The sequence below is a fragment of the Papio anubis genome, chromosome 14 (assembly GCF_008728515.1).
Source record: "Papio anubis isolate 15944 chromosome 14, Panubis1.0, whole genome shotgun sequence".
NCBI lineage: Eukaryota > Metazoa > Chordata > Mammalia > Primates > Cercopithecidae > Papio > Papio anubis.
The window spans coordinates 44767885-44780758 of NC_044989.1; the positions used below are offsets into that span (position 1 = coordinate 44767885).

At 38.5% G+C, this 12874-nt stretch overlaps 1 protein-coding gene across 4 annotated transcripts in view; it reads left to right on the forward strand.

Moving 5' to 3' along the window:
- The window catches only part of CAMKMT (calmodulin-lysine N-methyltransferase), a 423620-nt gene that overhangs the window by 159614 nt on the left and 251132 nt on the right, over window positions 1-12874 (forward strand). The window lies entirely within an intron of this gene.

Here is a 12874-nt window from a genome sequence, read left to right on the forward strand (position 1 = left end):
ATAAAGAGATACTATTAACTCATTACCTTGAATATTTAGTAAAGCTCTATATGTTTAATTTTAATTATATGACCTTTCAAGAAAAGTATTATTAAATACTATTTTTAAAATACTTAAAAACATAAGATTATTTTAAATATAGTTTAATCTTTCTAATTAAGGAAGCTTCTTGTGATTTTTTTGTCTTTTTTTTTGAGATGGAGTCTCGTTCTGTCGCCCAGGCTGGGGTACCACGGCACAATCTCAGCTCACTGCAACCCCTGCTTCCTGGGTTCGAGCGATTCTCCTGCCTCAGCCTTCTGAGTAGCTGGGATTACAGGCATGTGCCACCATGCCCAGCTAATTTTTGTACTTTTAGTAGAGATGGGGTTTCACCATGTTGGTCAGGTTGGTTTCGAACTCCTGACCTCAAATGATCCACCTGTCTCAGCCTCCCAAAGTGTTGGGATTACAGGCATGAGCCACCCTGTCTGGTCTTCTTGTGATTTTGAAGAGCTTGAATCATCATTTTGAGAATTAAATTATTATTATATTATAAATGTGCATGAGTGTTTGTTAATCAAGTTTCTGATTAGTATTTCCTTTTAAAAAAACCAGGAACTATAACCACATTCTTTTAAAAACTAAAAGCATTTGTTAAAGTGACCAAAAATAATTGTTTCAAAAATTTTTTGTTGAATGAAGACAATGCAAAAATGTATCAGAGAGGATACACTGTGTCTGGAAACAATCTGTGTCTAGAAAGAAGTCTTCAATTTTGATTAATATGTTTTATGAGCAACTTAAGAATTAATGCAATATGTTGAGTAAAATACAAGAATAATTTTTCTTCGCTAAATTGTTCAGCAGACTCTTGTAATTTTCAAGGGGTGTGCTATTGTAAGTATGGGATTTTATTCTGAAGGAACAGAAACCGAAGTCAAAAAGATGGTTTTCTTTTTGCACAGAACTCTCTAATACCTCTGTCACTATCTCAACAGGGAGTGGTGCTTCTTATTTTAACTTGAAGCCTATAGTGAGGACTGTCCAGCCTTTTTGCAATCTCCAAGTAATCAGAAAGTATTGAAAGGTGTAATGGGAACAAAGTGGAAAACGGCAGTATCCTCAAGTTACAGGCCAAATTGGTAACCCTAAGAGAAAGATTTTGACAGCCATAAATATTTCATCTCTCAAGGCCCTGATGCTACTGTGTGAGAACAATTTAGTTAGAAAGATCATCAACAATTAGGTGACATCTCTATCACACCTATTACTGAGTTGAAATTTCACTGACATGAATAATAAGGGGTCTTGTTTGACATTTAGCAGTTTAATTAATTTGTTTCCTAAAGTGAATGATGTTTTACACTGTGATTTTTCAATACGCCGTCTCCATACACTTGAATTTTTTTATCTTGCTTTTCTTGGAGAAACCAGTTAGCTTTCCTTTTCACTTAACAAATTACCTACCCATCTTGGTTCTGGTGCCAGCCAGTGTTTTGTGGGGCTTAGGGGGTAGGGATAGTGTGGGGAAGTTGAGGAAGTGCTACAGATCTTCCTCTGCTACTCAATTTTGGAGGAGAGATAATGTAGGAGTATAGAAAAAGAAAACAAAAACACTTTTTTTTTTCAAGAACATTTTGTACTTTTTGGCATTATTATTAGCCAGAAATGCAAGTCTTGTCTCTCTGGTCATTCTAGTCATGGAGAATCATCAAGGAAGGAGCCATTATGGGTGGTCATTGCCTGCCATGTGGTGCAACTATTTGCGTTATTCTTTATATATTACTGACTTTATTGGTTTCTGTACACCTTCAAGATATGTTGTACATTAATGTGATTTCTGCAATGTTATTTTTGAAAATAAAACACATAATGTTTGCCAAAGGTCACTTCTAAAACAGCTGCTGTGAAAGTAGGAGGAATAATCCAATGTGACATAGAAAGCATGAATCTACTGTGTATTCTTACAGATAAAAATAGACTTTTGAAAAATTAGTCAACTCAATTGTTTACTCTAATTACCTCTATAAAAACCCCCAAATCCCTACCTTAAGCTGCTTCCCTTTGCAGAGTTTTCTAAAAAACCTGTGTGGAAAAGCCACTTCTCTCCCACTCCAACCTGTAGGTCATGAAGGTAAATGATATTCTATATTCTCCAGAGTACAAGTGTCCTTAACTACCTGATGATGATGTATATTTCTGATGGATGGGGCTTAGCTAGGTAGACGTACCCAGATGAAATCAAGTGAGTGCATATTCATGACACATGTGAGTGGGAAGAATGTCTTAGAACATGTTATGCTGAAGAGACAATGCTGAAGTGTTGAAGGTTGAATATTAAAAGGGGAAGATAGGCTCCAGCTTTTGGAGGAAAGGTAGTCCAGTATATACCTCCCATATGATACTTCTTTCCCTGTTGTCTATTCTTATTTTATAACGATGTCTAAAAAATAAACAGGTACCACTACTTTACTAACCTGTTTTTGGGCCAAATATAATGAAAGTGATACAGAACTGATTTTTAACTATTGAACCTCTAGGATAGATGAACTCTTAAAGCTATCACAAAGCACCATGAGATGCTTCAGCATGATAGAGTGCTAGCAAAGTTGAAATTGCTGCTATTGTGTATCTCAGACTTGTTAAAGCTGTTCCAGACTCATGGTGAAATAGATTGCTTCCTTCTACTGGTGGAAATTGAACTTTTTCCCTCTATACATGTGTTAGTAAACAAACAGTGGCATAAACTTTTCCATTGGAACATATTTTGAAGCAGAGATATGTGTTTGTAGAGAGCATTATATGTATCACTTAAATTTTTTTTTTTTTTCCCAAAACAGGTTTCCAGGTCATAATTTTGAACCTGTATAATTTTCATTATGATTTTCCCCTGTGAACTGAAAGGCCATGCAATAAGTGAAAATATTTTATGTTTATTTTTATTAAGTACCTCTCCCTCTCTGCCTTAGTACAAGGTGTAGCAAAGGAAGAATTAAGGATAATTTCATAAAGATAATTAAACATAAGCCTTGAGTGACTTCTTTCTATCACAAAGACTTCAGAAAGGAAAGGGTTGAATCAGCATGGTATGTTTAAAAACGAAACAAAACAAAAAAGTGTGACATAGGACACCGGAGATGTACATTACTAAAAAGTTTTACTATGTGCCAGGCACTGTGCTTCAAACTCAACATGCATGATTTCATTTGGTCCCAACAACCCAGTGAGACAGTTGTACTATCTTAATTTTGTACATGGTGGTATGATCATAGCTGAGAACTCTTCAGCTCAGGTGATCCTTCTGCCTCAGCCTCCTGAGTAGCTCAGACAACAGGTGCACAGCATCATTCCCAGCTAGTTTTTAAATTTTAGTTGAGATGGGGTCTCGCTATGTTGCCCAGACTATGTTTCCCAGTTCTAGACTAGTCTAGAACTACTACCCTCAATTGATATCCTCTTATCTCAGCCTCCCGATCCACCTGTCGTGGCCTCGCAAGTTGCTAGGATTACAGGAGTGAGCCACTACATCCAGCCCTCAAAGCATTTTAAATTACTATGCAATACTTCTACTCATCAACCCTCTGTCGTTAACTGGTTATATCGTCATGAGTGAATTACTTAGGCTTTGAGAGAAGTAATTTCTTTCCCTATTAAGTGATGGTCATTGTACCTTCTCCTCTTATTTCAAATGCAACACGATACAACGGAAAAGCAATGGATTTAGAGTCAGAGAATATAAATTCAAAGACTGACTCTATTAGTTATTAGTTGTATTATCCTGAATTATGCACCTAATCTCTCCGATGTGGTTTGGCTTTGTGTCCCCACCCAAATCTTCACCTTGAATTGTAATCCCCATAATTCCCAAGTGTCAAGGTAGGGACAGGTGGAGGTAATTGGATCATGGGGGCAGTTCCCCCATGCTATTCTCGTGATAATGAGTGAGTCTCATGAGATCTGATGGTTTATAGGTGTCTGGCATTTCCCTTGCTTGCATTCTTTCTTTCTCCTGCCGCCCTGTGAAGAGGTGGTTTCTGCCATGACTGTAAGTTTCCTGAGGCTTCCCCAGCCATGTGGAACTGTGAGTCAATTAAACCTCTTTTCTTTATAAATTACCCAGTCTTGGGCATTTCTTCATAGCAGAGTGAGAACAGACTAATACACTCTGTAAACTTGGTATCTTCAGCAGGTACCATGAGAATAATATCAGCACAACCTACCTCCACAAGGTTGACACTGAAGTTGAAAGTGACATAATGTAGGTGAATATGGCTTGTGGTAAATGGTATGGATTTACATTTATTACATGCTCTGCTCCAGGTAATACTGTTTTTAACAGCATTTTACACTTTATCTCTTTTATTTTGAATGACTTTATATTGTAGGCACTATTATCCCAAATTTTTTTTTTTTTTTTTTTTTTTTTTAGTAGACAGAGTCTTGCTCTATTGCCAGGCTGGAGTGTAGTGGCACGATCTCGGCTCACTGCAACCTCTACCTCCCGGGTTCAAGCGATTCCAGTGCCTCAGCCTCCTGAGTAGCTGGGGACTACAGGTGTGCACCACCACACCTGGCCAATGGTTTGTATTTTTTAGTAGAGAGGGGGTTTCACCATGTTGACCAGGATGGTCTTAATCTCCTGACCTCGTGATCTGCCTGCCTCCGCCTCCCAAAGTGCTGGGATTACAGGCCTGAGCCATCACGCCCGGTCTAGTATCCCAATTTTATAGTTGAGAACACTGAGGCATAACGAGGTTAGGCAACTTGCCTAGAATTATGTAGTTAGTAAGTGGCAGAGCCACTCAGTTTGAATGTAATAATCTCCCTCCAGAGCCCTTGCTCTCAGCCTTCCATAAAGATAGGTTATGATGTCAGCTACTGGGCTGACTGAGATGGGAGTATCCCTTGAGCTCAGGAATTTGAGGCTGCAGAGAGCTATGGTTGTACCATTGCTCTCCAGCCTGGGCAATACAGCAAGATTCTGTCTCTAAAAATAAAAATAAGATAGAATTGTGGTAAAATACGTGTAACATAAAATTTACCAATGTAACCATTTTTAAGTGTACAGTTCAGTAGTATTAAATACATTCACAGTTATGCAACCTCTCTTTTCTTTTTCTTTTTCTTTTTTTTTTTTTGTTGGAGTCTCACTCTCTCACCAGACTGGAGTACAGTGGCACGATCTTGGCTCACTGAAACCTCCGCCTCCCAGGTTCAAGCAGTTCTCCTTTCTCAGCCTCCCAAGTAGCTGAGAGTACAGGTGCATGCCACCACGCCCGGCTAAGTTTTTGTATTTTTTTAGTAGAGACGGGGTTTCACTGTATTAGCCAGGATGCTCTCGATCTCCTGACCTCATGATCTGCCTGCCTTGGCCTCCCAAAGTGCTGGGATTACAGGCATGAGCCACCAAGCCCGACCCCTCTTTTTATTTTATATGCTATCTGTCCCTTTCTGTCTAAACTGATACAATTCCTTTAAAAATTTTGTAGGTTTACTGTGTATGTTACAATCTATTACATTCGACAAAAACCACACTCACTAATATGCCCTTCTCTCTCTTGGGCTCCCTGTAAGGCTGCTGTGGGACAATCCCCTTAAGATACTTAGAAACCCTATTGTTATCACAGGAGGTCTTCTACACATGGCCTTAAGATCTTCAGAAGTTCTTTTGTCTGTATGAAAGGGTTTATAATGCACTACCTTAAATCATTCTGGGGTCATCGAGGGTTTTATAGCCACACTCTGAGATGCTTTCTTGATAGGACCTGGGATTTTATTTTTACCTTGAAGGCATTTCTTAATTTGAGAAGTATTTCCTGTCTGAAGAGTCTGGGAATGAGAAGCAAATTTAGTTTTTTAACCCAGCAAGTCCTGGATCCTTTACATTACCTCTAAATTTTGTTTAAAATGGAATAGTTCATTCTTCAGTTCATCTTTCTCCTCTGACATTTTATTATGGGCAGCAAGAATAAGCCAGGTAGCACTTCCAGTGTTCCACCTGCAGAATTCCTTAGCTAGATCACAAATTTATTAAGTACATTTCCTTTTTTCATACTATCGCAGGCCACAGTACTACCAAATTTCAAGCTGTCACACAAGGATCTTCTTTCTCCTAAGTTCCAGTAACATCTTTGTTACATTTTTTATTTATGCTTCAGTGTTAGCGTCTAGAGTACTGTTCCAAAACTAATGCCATGTGTTTTAGATTTTGTTAGAACAGCACCAAACTTTTAGTAATGAAGTTTGTTCTGGTTAGCTTCACTGCATGAAAAAAATAAAAGCCTACCAATATTAATTGTGTAAAGTCACAACTTTTTTTTTTTTTTTTTTTTTTTTTTGAGACGGAGTCTCGCTCTGTCGCCCAAGGTATAGTGCAATGGCACAATCTCGGCTCACTGCAATCTCTGCCTCCCGGATTCAAGCAATTCTCCTGACTCAGCCTCCTGAGTAACTGGGATTAGAGGTGCCTGCCACCACACTCAGCTAACTGTTTGCATTTTTTGTAGAGAAGGGGTTTCACCATGTTGGCCAGGCTGGTCTTGAACTCCTGACCTCAGGTGATCTGCCCGCCTTGGCCTCCCAAAGTGCTGGGATTACAGGCATGAGCCACCGCACCTGGCCAAGGGGACCCACTTCTAAGATGATTTCTTTGCTCACATGTCTGATAACTGAGCTAGGATGACCTAAAGGTTTAATTGGGACTATAGACTAGAGTACCTATATATGACCTCTCTGGGGCTTGGACTTCTTGCATGATTGTGCTGGGTTCAGAGAGGAGCCTCCAGAGAGCAAACATTTTTTTTTTTTTGAGATGGAGTCTCGCTCTGTCACCCAGGCTGGAGTGCAGTGGCGTGATCTCAGCTCACTGCAACCTTAGCCTCCCAGGTTCAAGTGATTCTCCTGCCTCAGCCTCTCAAGTAGCTGGAATTACAGGCATGCACCACCACGCCTGGCTAATTTTGTAGTTTTAGTAGAGATGGGGTTTCATCATGTTGGCCAGGCTGGTCTCAAACTCCTGACCTCAGATGATCCGCCCACCTCGGCCTCCCAAAGTGCTGGGATTACAGGCGTAAGCCACTGCGCCCAGCCCAAAGAGCAAGTATTCTAAGAAGATCAAATACAAGTTGTATAACCTTTTCTGACCTAGCCTCAGAAGTCACAGAGCATTACTTCCACTGAACTCTATTGGTCAAAGCAGTCACAAGTCTGCCTAGATTCAAGGGATAGGGACATAGAATATAAAAAAATTAGGGGCTCATGTTTTAAAACCACTACAGGAGTGGTAAAATTCAAGGATAATATAGCCCATCTTTGTAGCCAGTAACATTACTCTCCAATCCCCCCATCCCATAACCAGGAGTTGCTTTTTCCAGGACTAACCTTGGATACTTGGAGATACTATTTTATTAAGAATGGGAACATTTCTACCCAAATGTGCATTATTATTATTGTTTTCCATTTTGCTAATGGTCTTCTCCTTTTTATTTTTCTTCTCTTCTTCCTCTTTCTTCTCTTTTCCTTCTCCTCCTCCTTTCTTTTTTTTTCTTCCTCCTTGTTTCCTCTGCCATTCTTCCTCCTTCCCCTTCCCTCATCTTCATCATCAAGCAGGGTGCACTGGACATCCCTTACCATCTGTTTTCATTTCGGCTGTGGTTAGCTTTAAAGACAATCTGAAATCTATAACATACCTCAAGCTGAAAAATTTGGCAATAGGACAAGATTACAGTAGAGAAAATAAATAGAATAAAAAGCTAGAATGAATGTTGGAGAGTATTTTCATTCTGTAAGTGCACTGTATCAGTAAGGAGTAAAGTTGAAGGAAATTATTATAAAACAATATATAGTCTGCTGTTTTAACTTCCAGGGAGATAAAGTATGAGAAGCTGTTTAGACTCCCCAGTTTCCCAAGGGTAGCCAGTACACAATATTTCTGGTACAAATGAGAGAAGGAAACTGCTAACTTCACACAGATATTCTTTCTGTATCAGTAGAGATCATTTAAAATGTAAATAGAATTGAGGGAAGTGTATTGGCCAGAAGAATCTGTGAGTGTTCTATAAGTATAGAAAAACATAAATTTATACTACACCTTCCTTGAGCTCCTAATGGAGTCAGTTGTCAACCATGCATGCTAATGAAGGATTATAGTAGCATGGATACTAAAAAAAAAAAGAAACCTTCGTTTTAGACTACATGAGGGTTATGCTTTGCTTGCTTTACATTATTCAAGCCCATGTCAATTTATAGTGTAAAGAGTAAACTAGGATCTGTCTATATAGCAAGTAAGTAATCAGTCATCATCTTAATATTTAAAACTTTAAACTGATAGTACAATTAGTGGATTTACTCACAGAAATCCACAATAACTTATTAAATAGTTAATTAACATTATTTATTTATTTTTGAGACAAGATCTCTCTCTGTCACCTAGACTGGAGTGCAGTGGTGCAATCATGGCTCACTGCAGCCTTGAACTTCTGGACTCAAGAAACTAGGACCACAGGTGCACACTATCATGTCTAATTTTTAAAACAGTTTTTTTTTTTTTTTTTTTTGTAGAGGTGGGGGTCTCCCTAAGATGCCGAGGTTAAAAATCCACAATAGGCCAGGCGTGGTGGCTCATGCTTGTAATCCCAGCACTTTGGGAGGCTGAGGTGAATGGATCACTTAAGGTTAGGAGTTCGAGACCAGGCTGGCCAATATGGTGAAACCCTATCTTTACTATAAATACAAAAAACTACTTGAGCATGGTTGTACACACCTCTAATCCCATCTACTTGGGAGGCTGAGGCAGGAGAATCACTCAAACCCAGAAGGCAGAGGTTGCAGTGAGCAAAGATCACGCCACTGTACTCCAGCCTGGGTGACAGAGTGAGACTCCATCTCAAAAAAAAAAAAAAAAAAAAAGAAAGAAAGAAAAACTACTCCACAATAATTTAAAATGTTAATGCAAATGTATTGTCTTGAGATTTTTCTGCCATCTACTCTCATTAACGCCCATTATGTCCTACTGTAACACTTTTAAGACATTAATGTAATTATTTACATCGCCTACTTTCCATGTTATACTGGAAACTCCTTGGGGGCATTAGGTCTAACTTGTTTATCTCTGTATCACCAGCACTTGTACATGTTTGGTGAATAAATGAACTAGACATGTAGACTTGAGAATTCTGTCCTTTTCCTAATCATTACCACTCCATGGTGCTGAAGGATTTCTTAGTTTTGCAGTTAGCTATGCCTTACTTTATGCTCCAGAAATACTTTTTATATCCCCTGTTAGCCTTTATCTCATTCTGTTGGAATTATTTGCGTATTTACCTGTATGTCACAGTAACTGGGACTCCTGATGGGCAAAGGCCATGTCCTGTTCATCATTAATCCACCAGGCCTTGGCACACTACTTGGAATCCAGCAAATGTTTTTGTAATGGTTAAATCATTGAATGATTTTTTTTCTGCCTGCCTTCTATACAATAGAGATTATGCCTCTATACAATAGATATATTAAGATCTTTTCTTTTTACTTTGAGCAGTTTAAGAGCCTCTCCATAAGTGCAAAGTTCATAAACAACCAATTTTGCTTGTTAATCATCCCTTTGTATTATTTTCATTAAATATTCATTTAAAGCCTTTTATTTTATATAAGGGTAAGCGAGATTAAGATAGCACACATTAGTAGTTATAGTAGTAGTAACACTGGAAATTTGTCAGGCATTTATATAAATGTTATAGGTTAGATGACACACAATATATAGTAAATTAGATTATTATTTTAGAACTGTTCATGTTTAGCTTGTTGATGACTGAAATCCAACAGTAATTATTATAAAATTGTCCTAAAAATACTAAAGAGATATTCTTTTTTTGTGTGTGTGTGTGTGTGATGGAGTCTTGCTCTGATGCCCAGGCTGGAGTGCAGTGGCGTGGTCTCGGCTCACTGCAAACTCTGCCTCCTGGGTTCAAGCAATACTCCTGCCTCGGCCTCCTGAGTAGCTGGGACTACAGGTGCGTGCCACCATACTCAGATAATTTTTCGTATTTTTAGTAGAGACAGGGTTTCACCATGTTAGCCAGGATGGTCTCGATCTCCTGACCTCTTGATCTGCCCACCTCGGCCTCCCAAAGTGCTGGGATTACAGGTGTGAGCCACCGTGCTGGGCTGAGATATTCTTTTCTTTTGAAAATATTACTATACATTTTCACAGAATAAATTTTAATGATTTCTAGTTTTTTGAGTATAAGTTGGTTTATACCATCATATATCATGCAGTTCTTATCATCATCTTATTAGGTGGGAATTAGTGTACTTAGCTTATAGAGGAGAAACTGAGGCTGGAAGACAATTCATTTGTCTGAGGTCAACAGCTAATAAGTAGCTGAGCTAAGATTCAAATCTGGATCTATCAGACCCGAAAGCCTCTTAAGCAATATGCCTCTTTCCCAAGATTTCTTAAGCAATATGCCTCTTCCCCAAGATTTCAAAGTGAAATTTTGTCCCAATAAATTGAATATAATCTGGATAATTTTATGAAATTAATAGTTTGCCTAGAAGATGTATAATGCTAAGAGCATTCACAAGTAGTTTCCTGTTTTTATACATGTAGATATAAAATTTCTATTAGGATTCTCCAGAGAAATAGAACCAGTAGAGTATATATAGACAGATATACAGAAAGAGTTTTATTACGAAGGCTTGGCTCAGGCAGTTATGCAGGTGGAGAAGGCACAATCGGTTGTCTACAAGCTGGAGGCCCATAAAGCTGGTCGTGTAGTTCCAGTCCAGTCCCGAGGCACCAAGAACCAGGGGGCCAGCAGTATAAGTCTGTAAGTCCTGGTCTGAGTCCGAAGGTCCAAGAACCAGGAGTCCTGTTTGAGAGCAAGAGGACGGATGCCCCAGCTCAGGTAGAGAGAGAGCAAATTCACCCATTCCCTGTCTTTTCCCTCTATTTGGGCCCTCAACTGATTGGACGATGCCCACCCACACTGGTGAGGGCAATTTTTTTTACAGTCTACTGATTCAAATGCCAACCTCTTCTGGAGGATTCCCAGGCACACCCAAAAATAGTATTTTATCAGCTATCTGGGAATCCCTTAGTTGATGCATAAAATTAACCATTACAAAAGCCCCCAAATATTTTCTTTGTTATAAGGACTTTAGTAAGATATAGTTCATACATATACCATACAAATTAATCCCTTTAAGGTGTATAATTTAGTGGTTTTTAGTATGTTCCTAAGGTTGTGCAACCAGTTTTAAAACAATTTTACAACCAATTATAGAGCATTTTCATCACCCAAAAAGAAACCTATACCCATTAGCAGTCACTGCCCATTTTCTCTAGCCCCCTTATTCCTTGACAACCACCCCCAGTTTTTGTTTTTGTTTTCTTTCTGAGACAGGGTCTTGCTCTGTCACCCAAGCTGGAGTGCAGTGGTATGATCACAGCTGACTGCAGCCTTGACCTCCTGGGCTCAAGTGATCCTCCCATCTCAGCCTCCCTAGTAGTAGCTGGTACTACTGGTGAATGCCACCACGCCTGGCTATATATATATATATTTATATTTATATATAGGTAGAGATGAGGTCTCTCTCTGTTTCCCAGGCTGGTCTTGAACTCCTGGGCTCAAGCCATCCAGCTTTGGCTTTTCAATGGGATTACAGACATGAGCTACCACTCTTGTTTAATGTCAAATCTTTAATATCCTACAATATTTTAAAGATTTACTCACAGAGACAATAATAGAGCTTTAAGAAGCCACAATAATAGAGCTTTAAGAGCTTACAGCCACACTGTAAGAATCACAGTGTTCTGATTTTGTGCAACATGTTCATGAGTGTTTTACAGTTCCTTTTTTTCCTTTTAAAAATACTTTACTTTTTAGAACAGTGTTAGGTTCACAGGAAAATTAAACACGAAGTACAAAGCATCCTCATGCCCCCCTCCTCCCACATGTGTACAGCCCCCCCCATTATCAATATACTCAATGTTTGTTACATTTGTTACAATTGATGAACCTACCTTGTCACATTATCACCCAAAGTCTATAGTTTACATTAGGGATTACTCTTCCTCTTTTGACATTCTGGGTTTTGACAAATATATAAATGACATGTATTTGCCGTGATTGTATCGTACAGAATAGTTTCAGTGTCCTAAAAATCTTCTGTGCTTCACCTTTTCATTCCTTGTAGTTCTTTTAAAAACTACAGAATTAGAGAAATTCGTCGTGGAAAGGTATTGAGAGATTATTTGGTGCAGCAAACCAGTTGGGAAGGATGTAGTCAAAATTCTCAGTCTCTTCAGCTGAACTTGTCTCTTGCTTTCTTTTGTTGATTGTCATAAATATAAACTTTCTTTTCTTTTTTTGTAGTTTCCCCCTTCTTACCACAAAGGGTCATTTCCTAACTTAGAATGAGCCAGGCAACAAATTTTAGAATTTAACAAGAAAATAGTATTTCCTTAGTTATTGTTTTATGAAAAATAAGTTATTTATATTAGCAAAATTTAAAAATATACAAATAGTAGAGAGCACAAAAATAGCTACTCATTCCCCAGTTACCAACACTTGGCCAATCTCTTTTCATTTATCCTTCCACTCGTTGCCACCCCCTTAACTGCGTTATTTCAAAATGATTTATAGACATACCATTTTATTTGTGTGTATTTTAAAAGATACACTTTAATAGAAAACCATTATCATACTGTAATACTAATTCCTTAATATCACCAAATAGCTAATCATTATTCAAATTCCCCCAGTGCTTCATAACTTTTTCTTTATTGTCAGTTTGAATCACATCCAAACAATATCCACACATTGCATTTGTCTCTTTCAATCTACAGCTTCCCTCCCTTGTTTGCTTCTTCTGCCTTACTTCTTATTTGTTG